The sequence below is a fragment of the Dipodomys merriami genome, unplaced genomic scaffold (assembly GCF_024711535.1).
Source record: "Dipodomys merriami isolate MVZ:Mamm:240054 unplaced genomic scaffold, mDipMer1.0.p SCAF_20, whole genome shotgun sequence".
In the NCBI taxonomy this organism is placed as follows: domain Eukaryota; kingdom Metazoa; phylum Chordata; class Mammalia; order Rodentia; family Heteromyidae; genus Dipodomys; species Dipodomys merriami.
The window spans coordinates 22,981,256-22,996,528 of record NW_027203382.1 but is presented as its reverse complement, the minus strand read 5'-3'; the positions used below and the strand labels follow the sequence as shown (position 1 = coordinate 22,996,528).

General features: G+C 37.5%; 1 long non-coding RNA gene across 4 annotated transcripts in view; it reads left to right on the top strand.

Annotated features, from left to right (window-relative positions):
• The window catches only part of LOC138832836 (uncharacterized), a 58,914-nt gene that overhangs the window by 4,447 nt on the left and 39,194 nt on the right, over nucleotides 1-15,273 (top strand). For all 4 annotated transcript variants that reach the window (XR_011373706.1, XR_011373704.1, XR_011373705.1 and 1 more), the window contains exon 2: nucleotides 13,804-13,870. This is a non-coding gene — a long non-coding RNA (uncharacterized lncRNA). The remainder of the gene's footprint in view (nucleotides 1-13,803; nucleotides 13,871-15,273) is intronic.

Sequence of the window (15,273 nt, the reverse complement as noted above, 5' to 3'; positions counted from 1 at the left end):
ATTTATTTTTTTAACTAAGAGATGAGGGCTATACTGCCTTCAGACATGAGTGGACTTAGGGAGTCAAATGATGTCATTAGGAATTTCTTTCCATCTTTCAGATCTGTTTTCTGCTATGTTGGCTTCATTAGCTTGCACTGGAGCAAAGCTGAAGATAAGAGAGTTTCAACCTTATAACCTCACAGTTTAGCAAATGAAGTAGACTTTTTTTTGTACCAGCAATGGGGCTTGACCTCAGGGCTTCCTGTTCTCACTTGACTTTTCCACTCAAGGCTCTACTACTTAAGCATCACCTCCGCTTCTGAATTTTTGCTGGTTAACTGCGAGTCTACTAGACTTTTCTGGTTAGGCTGGTTTCAAACCACAGTCCTCAGACCTCAAATTCCTGAGAAGCTAGGATTGCAGACATAAGCTACCAGTGCCTGATAAAGTAGAAACTTTCAAAGAAAAAGTTCTGATCAGCCCAACTTGGGTCATGTGCCCACTGCATTGCTACTGTGGAGTCAGACTATTATGCTCAGCCAAGTCTGGGTTACTTGATCCTAACTTTTTTTTTGGTCATGGGGTTTGAATGGGAGAATGGAAGAGAAAGATAGAAAAGAAAGGAAACAAAAGAGATTTAATGTTATAAAGGAGAGGAAAACAAAATAGGAACAGAAAGGTATGGTCAATCTCGACACCTTATTTCTACTTCCATCTCATCAATTAACCACCAATGTGGCTTTGGCAAACCACAGATTCAGAATCAGATTCCTTACCAGTTACATAATTAACTTGCAGTTCTTTCCATTCAAAACTTCTATGACACTATCTTGACTTCAAACATACTCAGGAAAAAGTTAATCAAATTTTAACATCTTTTGGTTCATAGTTGGTTTTAAGTCCTAGCATTCCTTGTTATTATGGATGTAATACAGGATTTCTCCTTCTTTATTAGCATATATCAATTGTACAAGAGGTTTTGTTGTGACATTTCCATACATGCATACAACATACCCCCATCAAACTTATCTCTTTATTATTCTTCCTTACATTCTCTCCTTCTAAAACAGTTGTTGCAAGTTATATTGTTTCATTTTCATGTATAGAAGTTACTTCAATCATATTCATCCTCATCCACAGAATTTCTTTTAAAAAATCAATATCTTGTTATAAAATAAACCATAGTATCAGTTTAAGAAATAAAATTTTTAAAAGTCTGGAAAAAGTAATGTTGTGTATTTTCAGTGTTACTTTGTAAAACTTACCACATCTTTATTTTAAAAAAACATATAGACCTGTATTCTTCAAAAATAAGTTAATACACTAAATATATGTTTTGGATATAAATGGATAGGGGAATTAATTAAGAATAAAAGAGAAACCATGTGAGGCTCTGGCTCCAGCCTGTAATCCTACCTACTCACAATCTGAGGATTGTGGTTCGAAGCTAGCCCAGGCAGGAAAATCCGTGAGACTCTTATCTTCAATAAATTACTCAGAAAAGGCCAGACCTGGCACTGTGGTTCAAGTGGTAGAGCACTAGCCATGAGCCAAAGAAGCTCAAGTTCAAGCCTCAGGACCAACCCAAAGGCAAGAGGGAGGGGGGGAGGGAAAGAGAGGGAGAGAAGGGGTAAGGGGAAGAGAAACAGAGACAGAGAGAGAGAGAGAATAAAAATCTTGGCTAGATCTTGGGAAACAAACCAAGCTTGATTTCCAGTCCACCATATAAGAATTTAGACGGTAGATAGGTATATGAGATAGGGGTGGAGTGTCAAGAGGAGGAGGGTAGAATGAAGAGAGGACGATATCAGACGAGCACAAAAGCTAAAGTAACATGCCAGGCCCTGAGTTCAAGCCCCAGTACTGGCACAGAGAGAGAGAAGAGAAAGGGAGGGAAGGGGGGAGGGAAGGAAGGAGAGGGAGAGAAAGAGAGAATGTTCTTATGCTTCCCTCAAGGGGAAGGAAGAGGAAGAACTCTGAAATATGCTAGAGATTCTGTTTTACTTAGCAACATCTGTCCTGGAAGAAATTTGTCTAAAGCCTATTTTACCTTGCTGGGGGTATTTCAAAGCCAACTTACTTGAGGGAAGAAAATTATCCAACCCCAACCTCCTTTTGTTATCCTGTCTCATCTAAGGAGAGAAAGATCCTAAGGAAGCTCTGATGACCTTCACAGATCAGGGGCAAAGGCTCACCAAGAGATGGAGACCTAATCACAGGGCTATGGACACAGCCCCACCTCAATCATCTTTCCACTAAATTAACAAAGGCCTATTAGTGCAGCTCTTGTAACTAGTACATTATATCGAAAAAAAAAAAAGAAATGCTAAAAGACAAAGACAATTTGAAGAGACAGAAATAGAACATCAAAATTAGAGCTTAGAAGTGGGGGGTATAACACTATGGTATAGTACTTGCCTAACCAAACCCTTGCAAAGCCAGGGTTTGATTCCTAGTACTATAAACAAAAATTGTGTTGCAGCCCGGCGCCAGTGGCTCATGCCTTTAATCCTAGCTACTCAGGAAGCTGAGACCTGAGCATCATGGTTCAAAGCCAGCCCGGGCAGGAAAGTCCATGAGACTCTTATCTCCAATAAATCACTAGAAAACCGGAAGTGGCACTGTGGCTCAAGCGGTAGAGTGCTCACCTTGAGCTGAAGAGTGCAGGGACAGCGCCCAAGCCCAGAGTTCAAACCCCACAACTGACCAAAAAAAAAAAATTGTGTTACAAAAGCATCTGATGGTAGAAAAGTTGGAATCATCCAGCCAAGAAGAAGAGGGACTGGGAACCCAACCTAGGTCTTTGCATCTAGACAAGTTAGTCTGCCAACTGTTGGTCTACCAATCCTAGAGCAAGAATTTTTGTAAACTATGATTATAATATTTAAGACTTTAAAGAAAACAAATACAAACATGTAGTAACAGGCCATACCAATAGACAGACCTTAAGATCATTTCTCATGAACCCAAGACCTTCAAGGCTTACCCATTCCCTTAAACTTAGGCTCTAGATCCACACCAGTGCCAGTGAGCCATCATGGACACAAGTTCCGTGTCTACCCTATAGACCCAGTTAATAGGCCCACCCCAGTTGACACAGTCACCATGTCTAATTATCAATTATTGATTCATACATTAGGTCAGACTGTCAGGGGTCTTGAGTAGCAAAAACACCTACAGATTCTCCATACCCAGACTCTGATAGTAAGGCTACCATAATTAGTCAATAAAGACTGGAATAGATACCTATTTCTTTAATAGTTAGACACTAAAGCAAATATAAGAATCATGAATAATGAGGGAAACATGATGCCCTGGAAGACAAGTGAACTGAGCAGTTATCACAAGGAGGAATACAAACGGCTAACAGAAGCATGAAGAAATGTTTAACGCTTTTAGCTATAGAAAGGAAATACCAATCAAGACCATGCTAAGATTCCTTCTCACCCAAGTCCAAATGGCAGCCATCAACAAAACAATAAATGTTGTTGAAGATGCAGGGAGAAATGGAACTCTTATACACTGTTAGTGGAAATGTAAACTAGTGCAACCACTATGGAAACCAGTGTGGAGGCTCCTCAAAAAAAACTAAAAATAAACCTACCCTGTGACCTTGCCATATCATTATTGGGCATATAACTGAAGGAAAGTAAATCAATATACCAGAAAGACACTTGAATACACATGTTTATTGCAGCATGATTCACAATACCCCAATAATGTAATCACCAAGGTCTATAAGAGACAAAAAGATTAAAAAAAAACTGTGTGTGTATGTGTGTAATATATATAGCATGTGCATATACTAATTTCTAATAAGAAATTCCTTGTGTGTATGCCAGTTCAAGGCGTCTGAGGGTTTTTTTGCTCAAGGCCAGCACTCTACCACTTGAGCCACAGTTCTACTTTTTTTTTTGGGGGGGGGGGTCAGTCATGGGGCTTGAACTCTGGGCCTGGGCACTGTACCTCAGCTCTTTAGCTCAAAGCAAGTGCTCTACCACTTGAGCCACTGTGCCACTTCCAGTTTTTTCTGGTGGATCATTGGAGATAGGAGCTTCACAGCCCTTCCTGCCCGAGCTAGCTTTGAACTGTGATGCTCAGATCTCAGCCTCCTAAAAACCTAGGATTACAGGCATGAGCCACCAGAGCCCAGCCTACAGTTCCACTTCTGAATTTTTTTTGTAGTTAGTTGTAGGTAAGAGTCTCATGGACTTTCTTGGCTGGGCTGGCTTTAAACCACTATCTTCAGGTCTTAGTCCCCTGAGTAGTTTGGATTACCAGACACTGGTGCCTGGAGAAGAAGATGTTTTTAAAAGTAAACAAGTAAGATATCATTAGGAAAATGTGAATATGGACTGTCCATTAGAGGATACTGTTGAAATTAAAAGTCTTGAGCTGGGTAGGGTGGCTCAAGCCTTATAATCTTAGCTACTTTGGAGGTGGATATTGAGGAAATCATGATTTGAGGCTAACCCATCTATAAAAGTTGGCAAGACCCCATATTTCAACAAATAGCTGGATTCAGTAGCATGCTCCTTGTCATCACCAGTGAGTTAGGGGAAGCATGAATAGGAAGATTGCAGCCCAGGCCCTCAGAGATAAAGTGAGATTCTACTTTGAAAATAATCAATGTAGAAAAGGGGCTGGAGACACTGGCTCAAGATGTAGAGAATCTGCCTAACAAGGATGAAGCCATGAATTCAATGCCCAGTGCCATAATACTAGCACCCAAGAAATAGAAAAAGACAGAGAGGGAGAGAGATTAACATTTTGCCAAAATTGCTAATATTTGGCAAATGTAGATGGATGAGTATATATGCATTCTCTCTTCTTTCAGCTGTTCTATTCATTTGAAAATTCATTTTTAGACAAAAATTTTAAAAATATATATGCATGCACCTATAATCTAAAAATGTTCTAAGCAACATCTTCCATCTTCCCCAGAGAGAATAGTCTGTTGGGTGAATGTTAAAAGCCTTATGTGACCTTTAACCCTCATAAATTGCTGATGGTGTGTGACTGCACATTATTTTGTAAAAGCCATCCATTAACACTAACAGAAATGGATTATTAACTTTCAGTTAAACATGACAATAAAGGAAATTTAATAATTGTACAAGGGCTGATACTAATAAACCAGAAATCAGGCTATCTTTAGGATATATACTTGTACAATTATACCCATCACTTATTTACATCTCTCCAACTCAGAAGGGAAAATTTTATCCTTTCTCCTCTCCCAAATTCAAGCATTAAAAAAAAATCAATGTAAGTCAGGTGCCAATGGCTTATACCTATAGTCCTAGCTATTCTTGACTCTGAGATCTGAGGATCACAGTTTGAAGCCAGCCTGGGCAAGATAGTCTGTGAAAGTCTTATCTCCAATTAACCATGAAAAAGCCTGATGTGGAGCTGTGGTTCAAGAGCACTAGCCTTGAGCACAAAAGCTCAGAGACAGCACCCAGGCCCAGAGTTCAAGCCCTAGGACCAGAAAAATAAAAATTTTAAAAATCAGTATGAAATATGTCATTATATGAATGTCTTTCTTTTTACCAGCATGTGATTATTATTTGATAGTGTATTAGAAAAGGACTTACTGAAAAGTATGTCTATGTAAGGCTGATCTAAACATACATTAGCAGCTTAGCATTCAGGATAATTTTGATGTTATTTGTGGGCCAGTTTAGATATGAAGAAAAGGAGACTGAGTGGTCTAATGATGTAAACTAAATATGCCACCCCATTCACAGACACAGGTTTCTCTCAAATCAAGCGCATTGAGAACCTGTACTTTTAACACAGCAGCTACAGCAATGATATACCAGAAGTGGTAGTCTCTTTACCATGCAATTGCAGAAGTGAGACTCTGAAACATTTTCCCAAGCCAACTAAATAAATTGCTCAGTGAAATAGATTTTTGTCTTCTAGAAGCCAATGGAGTTTACTCTGTCTCTTTCACTCAAGGCTAGAGCTCTACCACTTTGAGCCACAGCTCTACTTCCAGTTTTCTGGTGGTTAATTGTAGATAAGAGTCTCACAGACTTTCCTGCCCAGGCTGGCTACTCAGGAAGCTGAGGTCTGAGGATTACAGTTCCAAGCCAATCTGGGCAGAAAAGCCTACGAGACTCAAGTTCCAATTAACCAGAAACATGCCAGAAATGGAGGTATGCCTCAAGTGGTAGATAGAGTGCTGGCCTTGAGCAAAAACCCAAGCTTGAGCACAGACTCTGAGTTAAAGAGTACAGGAAACAACAAAAACCAAATAAACAAACAAACAAAAGGAAACTGCTCAATTGACCAACCTTGCAGAACATTTGGATGATGATAACATTCTTTCCAGTATTTTTTATATTGCCCGAATAGATTCCGTTGTTTGAAGAGTTTAACAAAGGTTATAAAATTTAATTAACTCAGAGAGAATGAAGAACACTAGAGAAGATTCTATTTTCTTTCATAATTGCAATCAATATGATAAAACTGTCCTCAAGCAGTCATTCCTGTCACATTAGCATATACAGTTAGTTTGAAGTCCCACATGATGTATTCTCCTGTGATTCCATGTTTCTTGCCTGTTAAGGTTAATAGAAAGGGCCTGCATTCATTAGAATAAAATTGTACTAAAAATATAATTTGACCCAATTAGTTAAGAGAAGTTCTGTCTGGTGTAAGTGGTAATTCCAGTTGGAAGCAGCAGAGGTAGTTGTTGGCACAGAAAATATGAACTACTAATTACTCATCCTTTAGTTTCTCACCTCATTTTAATTTCAAATGTGAACATTTTTATAGGTTATTGATCTTCTGTATTATAATTCTTTTCCTCTCTCCTTTTGCCCTTTGTTTAGCAAGAATGTTTTTTTCTGCTGGCCAACTCCATTGATTCTCTTTTTTACTCAGTTTTTAACTCTGAAATTGGGTCCTCAATTGCTATGACATAAATATTCCAGAATAGAAACTATTATAATCACAACACTTTATAAAATGACTGTTTCTTCTGATGTACTGTGAAAGGTGATAGGGGAAAAATAAAGATGAACATATATCTTCCCAAGCATAAGAGTTTAAGCCAAGTCTGTGGATAATGAATGCAAAACATTAACCTTTGCAAACACTTTAATACCATATTCTCTCATAAGAATATTTTAGGGCCATGGTGTCCTGAGATGAGACTCTGGTGCATTCTAAAAGAAAAGAAAAAATTTGTGTTGAACTCTTTGGCCGTTCTTTTGCCCCTCAGTCTAGGTGAGTTGCTTAACTATTCTTATCCTCAGTATCTCCAACAGAAGAACAAAGACAGTCATACAAACTGGAGCCATGTGGAATGTGAAATTTCTCTACTGTGCCTGCCAATTATATTTGCTCAATAAATTATTTTTTTTTTGTCTTTGAGGGTCTCCCAGCATCATATCACTTGTTTGGATTATCTAGACATTCTGCATCACAAGGGAATATAGCAAAGATAATTCTGGGCCAATGACCAGTGATAACTCTGGTTGCTACTATTAACATGCTGGCCTCAAAGGTGTGTGTATGTGTCCCTTAATCTCCTCACTTCTCATCTACTGCTGCTACCCTGAGAGTCACAAGAACCCAATGGCTCATTTCCAACTGAGTGGTCTTACATTTATAAAATTCCCCTAACTGAATACAGTTTGGTGATATCATATAGCCAAGGAAGTATCACAAAGCTGTTATGAATCAGAACATACCAGAGCACCTAAAAGGAGTAATCTAAATGGTAGCCTGAGAGCAAAACCAGGACCAATAATAAGAATAACAATTTAACACATCATTTTTCTGATATATGGGAAATCGAGTAAGATATCCTTAACGGGTTTCATTATGATGCTGGCATACATGCACATACTGTACTTTGAGCAAATTCACCCTGTCTATATTATTCTTTCTTAATTCCCCTTCTTTCTCTCCCCTCTTTTTTTTCAAAAAAGTCTTAGTGGGTTTTGTAATGTTGTTTTCATACATGTATATAATGTACTTCTATCATATTCATCCCTTCCTTTCCCCTTCCTTCTCCCTCTAGTCTCCCTGCAAATACTTCCCCCTTTTTTATATCATGTCATATTATTGCTAGTTATTTTTTTTTAGGTATAGTTCTGCCCTTAAGTGAAAATATGGTATCTGTCTTTCTGAGCTTGGCTTGACTTATCTTACTCAAATGAAGCAAGATTTCTCAGAGAGAATGAGTAATTTTAATCAATTACTAATTACTTAACTACCATCAATTTAGTAAAAATTATGTTAAGACAATGCCAAAGAGATAGTGATTGTACTCTGTTAGAATTCTGACCCCTCAAGTGTCAGAATATAGGAGGATCATGAGTTGGAGATCAGCCTAGGCTTCACAGTGAGACCTTGTCTCAAAACTAAGTAGATCCAGACCACTTGGAAAATTAATCTCTCCTTCAAGCAGAAGGCATTGCTTGTCACTGAATAAAGGCATGACAAATTAAAAAAAAAAAAAAAACTAAGTAGAGCTGGGTGCCAGTGGCTCACACCTATAATCCTAGCTACTCAGGAGGCTGAGATCTGAGGATTGAGGTTCAAAGCCAGCCCCATCAGGAAAATCCATGAGACTCTTATCTCAAATTAGCCATCAGAAACCCAGAAGTGGTACTGTGGCTCAAGTGGTAGATGTTCTCCTTGAGCTGAGGAGCTCAGGGACAGTGTACAGGTCCAGAGTTCAAGCCCCATGACTGACATAAAAAAAAAAAAAAAGAAGAAGGAGAAGGAGAAGGAGAGGAGAAGGAGAAGAAGAAGAAAAGAAGGAGGAGGAAGAGGAGGAGGAGGGAGGAGAAGGAAACATTGAAGCCAGGCACTGGTGGCTCACTCCTTTAATCCTAACTACTTAAGAAGCTGAGATATAAATTACACAAAAACTTTATATAGGCTATATTTAAAAAAGCACTTTTAAAAATTTGATTGAAGTAAAAAAATTCAACAAATATTGAAAAAGCAAATGCTAATGATATTATAATATTTCAGAATATGTTTATCAAAAGCATATTTTTCTGGAGTTTTTTTTAATTAGCAATTTTTGTGTAACAAGGTAACATTTGACAGTACCAAATGTATGACCTAACTTTATGCTGTTGAACTAAGAGTATATTAAATCTAATAATTACTAGATTTCAAAATGACAAAATAGTTCAACTAAAGGTTGTATTGATTCCTTAGTTTTAAAATGTAATTCTGGTAATAATTTTAACCTTATTTAGTAAAGGGCTTAATTTGCTACCTAAAATTATCATTTCCAATTAGAAAGTCTTATTACAAATAATTGCAAATATTACAAATAGTAGCAAAAAATTACTCTGAAATGGGTAGAGGCAAAAACTGAGTAACCCTCCACTTGAGCAAGCCATCACATTTCAATATAATCTAATGAGTAGAGTGAATCAGAAATTCAGAATCATTGTCAACTGTCTCACTCCTTCCTGGCTCCACAGTGAAGCACAAAGATTGGATGGAACAGTGAGTATTTCAGGCAGGAGCCCAAGGTAATTTAAATTTCTATTGCTACATTTAGTCCTTGGCTTTAAACAAGCCAAAGAAGAACCCTTGGAAAAGTAATTTACTAAATCATGATACCAATCAAATCATGAGCAACCAAATTGCAATGTTTGGCTCTTCCTGGGTTCCTTTTGCATTGCTAAGACATTAAATAAGTCTGAGTGACAAATCAACATTTTGTTGTTGTTGTTGTTGTTTTTAAAGGAGTTCTGAGTGCTCTCTTGGCAAAGCCACGGATAGGGTATAGAGATAGGCTACTTTCTTATTTTTTAACTGGATAACTTATCAGAGTTTCCTTCTGGCTTAAATTGCCCTTGGAAAGATTACTTTTGGCTTCAAAAATCTCAGTCCACTAGATAATCAATTTGAGGAGGCTCCAGTAAACTTGTGAGACAGCTTAAATCAATGACCATCCAAAATGTTATAATTCCTAAGACAAGCTATCAGTGAAACAAAATGTCAGTAATCTGGGCAAAACAGTGGCAGGGAAGAATTTCCTAAGAAAAGAAATTGTTGTTCTTATTTCAAGGATCATTGTAATAATTAAGGACATGTACAGAACTTAGAGTAGTAATTAGTATAGTATTCTCACTCAGTAAATATTTCCCTATTTCTATGATTGTCCATATCACTATATTCAATACTATTACATAGCAGAAAAGCAATACATTTTAAATGATTGTTAAATATAAATGTATCATTTTCTTTGCTTTGTTAGATACTACAATTCAAATTTAAGATTCCAAATGGAAAAGCGAGGTTCCACTATATTTAAAATTTTTGAAAATAATTGTTGTAGAAGACAGTAAATATTTTTTTTTGGTCGGTCGTGGGGCTTGAACTCTGGGCTTGGGCATTGTCCCTCTACTCTACTGGTTTTCTATTGGTTTTATGGGAGATAAGAGTCTCATGGACTTTCCTACCCGGGCTGGCTTTGAACCATGATCCTCAGATCTTGACCTCTTGAGTAGCTAGGATTACAGGCATGAGCTACCGGCGCCCAGCAATAATTTATTTTTTAAAGAGCATTAGTGTGAGCCAGGCACTGGTGGCACATGCCTGTAATCCTAGCTACTGAGAAGGCTGAGATCTGAGAATCATAATTCAAAGTCAGCCCTGGCAGGAAAGTCCATGAGACTCTCATCTCCAATTAACCACCAGAAAACCAAAAGTGGAGCTGTGGCTCAAAATGGTAGAGTGCTAGCCTTGAGTGAAAAGCTCAGGGACAGTGCTGCATGACTGACAAAAAGAAAAAAAAAAAGGATAGTGTGATCATCAGAGTGATCCACTCTACTGAGCCCTGATCAACTCTAAGAGGCCATTCCTCTCCCATTTTTTTCACTTGGCTTCTGGCATTCTCTTTCTGCCTCACTCAATCACCTGTTCAGTCTTCTTTGCCATTTCTTCATCAAACCCCCAACATCTGAATTTTCAAATACCACAGGGTTCATTCTTCAATCCCATCTTAGAATCCCATTACTAAATGATTTCATTTTATCACATTTTTTTAAGTAAAACCTACAGTCTGATGATTATCAGATTGTGTTTCTAGCCCTGATCTTTCCCTATGAAATCTACCCTCATGATTTTTCCTCATGAAATCTACTAGTTCTTGATATTTCCACTTACATGTCTCATAGTCATTTTAAGCTCACATCCAAATGAAACTTTCCATTATTTGTCACATCACTAGCTTTCCCTCACGGCCTTTCCACTTTCAACAAATGACAACGCCAGTCTTGATGAGTCCAAAAAATTTAGTCATTTTTATCCTGTTTATTTTATCTATTTTTAGAAATTACATATCCAATCATTAGCAGATATTAGGCCTTGCTTCTAATTACACCTGAAATTTGATCACTTTCTCAATCTTCTACACTGTTATTCAAATTCAATTCTTACATCTGGGTATTTATCTGAATGAAGGGTCAACAAACTTTATGCAGGACCCAGAATAAATAAATTAGGCTTTAAAGGGGAGAGACAGAGAGAGAGAGCCTCATTACAACTTGCAGCTCAGGTCTGCTGTTGGTGGTAGAAAGCAGCCATAGACACAATAGTTAAATGAATGCATGTGGCCGTATTCCAACAAAGCTTGATATACAAACATGTATTGAGCCAGATTTTGCCTTCGGGTCTTATTTTGCTGACTCCTGATTTAGATTACTGCATCCCTCATCGATTATTACCCTTGTTTCTACTCTTACTCCTAAAATGGAGATACAGATCAAAGGGATAACCTTGGATAACAGGGAAGAAGATGAGTAGGTATGTAGATACTTTGGTGTAAGCAGAAAAAGGAGATAGCTAACAGCTGTTTTTCCAAGCACCAGCTGTAAAGCATGAAGGGGAAAGTTGGGTGGAGTTGTGAATACAATCACTTCATCCATCCCAATATTCTTCCTCCACTCCATCCTGCAAAAGACATTTACTCTGCTCTGGACACGTATTCAGTCTGTGTGTGTGTGTGTGTGTGTGTGTGTGTGTGTGTGTGTGTGTGTGTGTGTGTGTGTGTGTGTGTGTGTGTGTGTGTGTGTGTGTGTGTCTGTCTGTCTGTCTGTCTGTCTGTCTGTCTGTCTCTCTCTCTCTCTCTCTCTCTCTCTCTTCATTCTGGAAGACTCCTTACCTCTGCCAAATTCTGTCCAAATTCAGCTTAGATAGTATTAATACCAAAATGACTTCACCAACTTGCTTGACTTGGATTCAGAAACTCTAAGCTCCCATTAACACCTGGATCAGACTCTCAATCCCTATTTGTCCCGAAGTCATCTTGTGACTTGTAAATTCACTGAGGAGGAAAAAAAAAAAAAAGCAGTTTTCTTATTGGAAAGAAATAGTTTCCCTGAGAGAGACTAATGGTACTGGATTGAAAGCCCTGGCACAAGGACTCTGCAGAAGCAGAGGTTAACAAAGCCATATCAGAAGAGTGAGCCCATGAGGATAGTTAAAGATCTAAACAATCCAAAGATTAGTTCAGTCAAGATCCTATCAGGAAAGAGTGCATAATCACACTAAAATAAAATAATTGAGTTTATATGCAAAAAAGAGGTTGGTTTATAGGGGAACTATAGTACATTCCAAGACAAAAAAATAAACTAAATCTAGGAGAAGAGTCATAATATTGAAAGAGAATGGATTAGAAACCCAAAGAAAAGGGATCCATGCGGACTTAAGTGAACGGTGACATACTATTCTTAGCACCAATGGCTAAACACAAGCCTTGGGATTTAATTGAAGCTGTAGGCCAGGCAAGGAGGACAAGGGTAATCATATGGAGATGATTTCAAGTGAAACAGTCCAGGACAAAGTCTGGAAAGGAAGACAGGGAAACAACTACTCTGCCCTTATTTTTTTCTTCTTCTTTTCCTTCACTTGGGGCTTGAGCTAAATCCAACAGGAAGCAAGAAAGTAATGATGGGAATGACAATGATGTGGTCCAAAGATTTTCCAGCTCAGGCAGAGTGAGTCTGGAGAGACAACTGGAAGATATCCCATGTAAAGGCCTGTGTTGAAAAGATCAAATTTATGCTGACAAGACATACCTTTACCTGCTTGCTTCAATGAGCAGACACAACTTTTTTCAGAGAGGGAGAAAACCAGACAGTAAAAACGTGGTTGATAAATAAATGACCTAAACAAGAACAAATAATAAAACTGTGGTAGAGTTTTGAGATTCAAGTTGAATGCAATTATTTGTTCTAAGTGATGAAAAAACAGTTAAGAATATGGTAGCAGGTCAAGTTCTTCAGCAAAATGAAAGCACCTGAAAAGGGAAGGGCTCAAAAACAGAGGTTAGGAAAACAAAGGAATTAGGTATGTTTAGTCTGGAGGGCTATATTGAATGATGTAATAGTCCTGGTTTGAAATGCTTCCAGGAAGAAAAAGGATTAGATCTTTTATGCATGGTATTGTAGAGAGATTTAGAGCAAGTGAAAGTTTGAGAAAGGGATGTGATGCAACAGATTCAAGACTTTCTAATTATCAGAGCACAAATAGTCTTGACAGAGCAGATGTCCTGGGCTTGAATGTAGAGGTGGGCTGGGGAGGAGGATGGAGTAGGGAAGAGAAAGGTAGTATAGAGATAATTTCAAGCATCAGAAGGACATCAAACCATATAAACTTTAAGTCTACTAGGGGATTCTAAGATTAACCTTCATAAAAAAATAATTATGATAGCACTACAAACCAGAAGAGAAAATTAAATAAGGCTTATGAAAAGTTAAATACAATGACAATACTAAACTTTTGTCATTGCTTCAGCATTCACTTTTTTTCTGTCATCTTTCATTTCAGAAATGAATTTATATGAAGCAAATCCATAAGGGAGAGCAATAGAGGTGAAAAAAATCTCACAGAAAAGGCAAGTGGTTTGACTAGTAAACTCATTGGGTTGAGACAAGTGTGAAAACTCATTACAACCTGAATTTCTCACACGTCTCAGTTTCTCCTCTCTTTTAAACTTCCTAATAGAAAAAGTTGATTTCACATTATTGGAACCTCCACTATTTGCCCTCACTTCCATCAAAAAATAAATAAATAAATTAGCGAATCCTCCTTTCCCACATTTATTTTAATCTAAAGTGTTGTGATCCCTCAGGATTTATTTTTATGGTTTCTCAAAAGACCAAATCTTGGAAAGCTCATTCTTAAACCCATGGAGAATATGCTTCTTTCTACTTTATTTGGACAGGTAAATTGAGAAGGAATGGGATTTGATTTAATACCTGTTAACTTCTGTAGACTATGTATTAAAGGTGTTGAAGAAAAAAAAAAGTACTGCCTTGAACTTCTACTTGGTTTATGTTTGAAAGTAATAGTGTTGACCATTGTATTTGTTACTTGCATACTAATTATACTAAAAAATAACCTCATCAAATTTTTATCAGAGATATGCTTTTGTTTCTCTAATATGACAGTTTGTCCTCAGAGCAGGGAAAATATTTTATTAAATTCTAATTTTTTTTTTTTTGTCGGTCGTGAGGCCTGAACTCTGGGCCTGGGCACTGTCCTTCAGCTTTTCAGCTGTAGACTAGCGCTCTACCACTTGAGCCTCAGCCCCAGTTCCAGCTTTTTCTCCTTATGTGGTGCTGAGGAATCAAACCCAGAGCCTCATGCATGCAAGGCAAGCACTCTACCACTGAGCCATCTTCCCAGCCCCCTATTGTATTAAATTCTAAATCTGACAAATCATAAGAAAAACATTTTACTTGTGATTTGTGATAGTGATACATTGAGCACATCCTTTATGACAGAGTCTTTGTACATATTTTTCTGTTAAAATTTTTTAAATATTGTTCTTTGATGACGTATAGAGGGGTTATAGTTACACAAGTCACGTGAAGAGTACAATTATTTTTGGACAGTGTTACCCTTTCCCTTGCTCTCTTTCAGTTTTTTCTTCCTGCCCACTCCCAAATTGTTTTTCTTACCTTTTTTTTTTTTTTTTTTTTTTAAAAACTTCTTAGTGGGCTCATGGCATAACTGTAATCCTAGCTACTTAGGAAGCTGAGATCTGAGGATCATGGGTTGAGGCCAACTCAGGCAGGAACATTATTTATAATAGTCCAAAATTGGAAATTTTAACTAACTCATAAGTATATAAATAAAATGCAATATATAGGTATATATCTATCTATTGATACATATGTATCTATTACATTTTACATATACATCTATATATTGATAAATTTATATCCATACAGTAGAACATTACTGCAGCATAGATGAGCCTGAAATCTTTATACAAAGTAAAACAAGTCAGAC